The sequence below is a fragment of the Pongo pygmaeus genome, chromosome 12 (genome assembly GCF_028885625.2).
Source record: "Pongo pygmaeus isolate AG05252 chromosome 12, NHGRI_mPonPyg2-v2.0_pri, whole genome shotgun sequence".
In the NCBI taxonomy this organism is placed as follows: domain Eukaryota; kingdom Metazoa; phylum Chordata; class Mammalia; order Primates; family Hominidae; genus Pongo; species Pongo pygmaeus.
The window spans coordinates 66,524,499-66,528,022 of NC_072385.2; the positions used below are offsets into that span (position 1 = coordinate 66,524,499).

At 36.2% G+C, this 3,524-nt stretch overlaps 1 non-coding gene across 1 annotated transcript; it reads left to right on the forward strand.

The window, feature by feature from the left end:
• The first annotated feature begins 2,359 nt into the window (after positions 1 to 2,359).
• LOC129031041 (U6 spliceosomal RNA) lies at positions 2,360 to 2,466 on the forward strand. Its single transcript, XR_008500918.1, has one exon. It is a non-coding gene; the product is annotated as a U6 spliceosomal RNA (small nuclear RNA).
• Positions 2,467 to 3,524: the final 1,058 nt, after the last annotated feature.

Genomic DNA, 3,524 nt, shown 5'->3' on the forward strand with positions numbered 1-3,524 from the left:
GTTCCATTGGAATGTGTGTCTGTTTTTGTACCAGTAGCATGCTTTTTGGTTTCTATAGCCTTGTAGTACAGTTTGGAGTCAGGTAATGTGATGTCTCCAGCTATTTTCTTTTTGCCTAATATTGCTTTGCATATTCAGGCTCTTTTTTTGTTTTATATGAATTTTAAAATGGTTTTTTCCAATTCTGTGAAGAATGTCGTTGGTAGTTTGATAAGAATATCATTGAATCTGTAAATTGCTTTGGGCAATATAGTTATTTTAACAATATTGATTCTTCCAATCCATGAGCATGAAATGTTTTTCCATTTGTTTGTGTTATCTCTGATTTCTTGAGCAGTGTTTTGCTGTTCTCATTGCAGACATCTTTCACCTCCCTGGTTGGCTGTATTCCTAAATATTTTATTCCCTTCATAGCTGTTGTGAATGGGATTGTGTTCTTGATTTTGTTCTCAGCTTGGATGTTGTTGGTGTAGAAGAATGCTACTGATTTTTGTACATTAATTTTGTATCCTGAAACTTTTCTAAAGTTGTTTATCAGATTTAGCATCTATTGGGCAGAGATTAAGGGATTTTCTAGGTAAAGAATCATATAATCTACAAACAGAAATAGTTTGACTTCCCCTCTTCCTATTTGGATGTCCTGTATTTCTTACTCTCACCTGATTGCTCTGGTTAGGACATCCAGTACTATGTTGAATAGGAGTGGTAAGAATGAGCATTTTTATCTTGTTTTGGTTTTGAAGGGGAATTCTTCCAGGTTTTACCCATTCAGTATGATGTTGGCTGTGTTTTTGTCATAGATGGTGGCTCTTACTGTTTTGAGATATGTTCCTCGATGCCTAGTTTTGAGTGCTTTTTACATGAAGGGATGTTAAATTTTATCAAAAGCTTTTTTTCTGCTTCTATTGAGATGATCATGTTTTTTAAATTCTGTTTATGTGATGAATCACATTTATTGATTTGTATATGTTGAACCAACCTGGCATCCCAGGAATAAAGCCTACTTGATTGTGGTGGATTAGCTTTTTGATGTGCTGCTGGATTTGGTTTGCTAGCATTTTGTTGAGGAGTTTTGCATTGATGAAGAATCTTCGATCAATATCCTTCAATCAGAATCCTTGATTCTTCAAGGATATTGGCCTGAAGTTTTCTTTTTTTGTTGTGTCTCTGCCAGGTTTTGGTATTAGGATGATGCTGGCCTCATAGAATGAGTTGGGGAGGAGTCCCTCCTCCTCAATTGTTTTTGGAATAGTTTCAGTAGAAAGAGTACCAGCTTTTCTTTATACATCTGGTAGAACTTGAGTGTGAACCCATCTAGTCCTGGACTTTTCTGGTTGGAAGGCCTTTTAATACTGATTCAATTTCAGAACTCATTATTGGTCTGTTCAGGGATTTATTTTTTTCCTGGTTTTACCTTGGGAGGGTGTATGTTTCCAGAAATTTATCTGCTTCTTCTAGGCTTTCTAGTTTGTATTCGTAGAGGTGTTCGTAGTATCTCTGAAGGCTTCTTTTTGTATTTCTGTGAGGTCAGTGGTAATGACCCCTTTATCATTTCTGATTTTGTTTATCTGGAAATTCTCTTTTTTCTTTATTGGTTTAACTAGTGGTCTATCAATCTTATTCTTTCAAATAACCAGTTGCTGAATTTGTTGACGTTTTGTACTTCTTTGCATCTCAATTTTATTCAGTTCAGCTCTGATTTTGGTAATTTCTTGTCTTCTGCTAGCTTTGGGTTGGTTTGCTCTTGTTTTTCTAGTTTCTCTAGTTGCGATGTTAAGTTGTTAATTTGATAGTTTTCCAACTTTTCAATGTGGGTGTTTATTGCCATAAACTTTCCTCTTAACTTGCTTTAGTGTGTACCGGAGATTCTGGTATGTTGTATATGTGTTCTCATTAGTTTCATAGAATTTCTTGATTCTGCCTTAATTTCATTATTTACCCCAAAGTCATTTAGGAACAGATTATTTAATTTCCATATAATTTTATGACTTTGTGTGGTCTTCTTAGTATTAATATCTACTTTTATTGTGCTGTGGTCCAAGAATGTGGTTGGTGTTATTTCGTTTTTTTCTTTTTTTTTTCAATTTGCTGAGAATTGTTTTATGGCCCATTGTGCAGCCAATTTTACAGTATGTGCTAAGTGCAGATGAGAAGATTGTATATTGTGTTATTTTGGGGTGGAGAGTTATATGGATATCTGCTAAGTCCATTTGGTCAAGTGTGAGTTCTGCTCCCAGATATCTTTGTTAGCTTTCTGCCTTAATGATCTGTCTAATGCTCCCGGTGGAATGTTGAAGCCTTCCAATATTATTGTGTGGTTATATGAGTCTCTTCATAGGTCTTTAAGAACTTGTTTTATGTGCTCACTTCGGCAGCACATATACTAAAATTGGAACAATACAGAGAAGAGTAGCATGGCCCCTGCGCAAGGATGACATGCAAATTCGTGAAGCGTTCCATATTTTTTTGAACTCAGCTCTGCCCAAGCGGACCTAATAGACATCTACAGAACTCTCCACCCCAAATCAACAGAATATACATTTTTTTCAGCACCACACCACACCTATTCCAAAACTGACCACATACTTGGAAGTAAAGCTCTCCTCAATAAATGTAAAAGAACAGAAATTATAACAAACTATCTCTCAGATCACAGTGCAATCAAGCTAGAACTCAGGATTAAGAATCTCACTCAAAACCACTCGACTACATGGAAACTGAACAACCTGCTCCTGAATGACTACTGGGTACATAACGAAATGAAGGCAGAAATAAAGATGTTATTTGAAACCAATGAGAACCAAGACACAACATACCAGAATCTCTGGGATGCATTCAAAGCAGTGTGTAGAGGGAAATTGATAGCACTAAATGCCCACAAGAGAAAGCAGGAAAGATCCAAAATTGACACACTAACATCACAATTAAAATAACTAGAAAAGCAAGAGCAAACACATTCAAAAGCTAGCAGAAGGGAAGAAATAACTAAAATCAGAGCAGAACTGAAGGAAATAGAGACACAAAAAACCCTTCAAAAAATTAATGAATCCAGGAGCTGGTGTTTTGAAAGGATCAACAAAATTGATAGACCGCTAGCAAGATTAATAAAGAAAAAAAGAGAGAAGAATCAAATAGATGCAATAAAAAATGATAAAGGGGATATCACCACCAATCCCACAGAAATACAAACTACCATAAGAGAATACTACAAACACCTCTACGCAAATAAACTAGAAAATCTAGAAGAAATGGATAAATTCCTGGACACATACACCCTTCCAAGACTAAACCAGGAAGAAGTTGAATCTCTGATTAGACCAATAACAGGAGCTGAAATTCTGGCAATAATCAATAGCTTACCAACCAAAAAAAGTCCAGGACCAGATGGGTTCACAGCCGAATTCTACCAGAGGTACAAGGAGGAACTGGTACCATTCCTTCTGAAACTATTCCAATCAATAGAAAAAGAGGGAATCCTCCCTAACTCATTTTATGGGCCAGCATCATCCTGACACCAAAGCCGG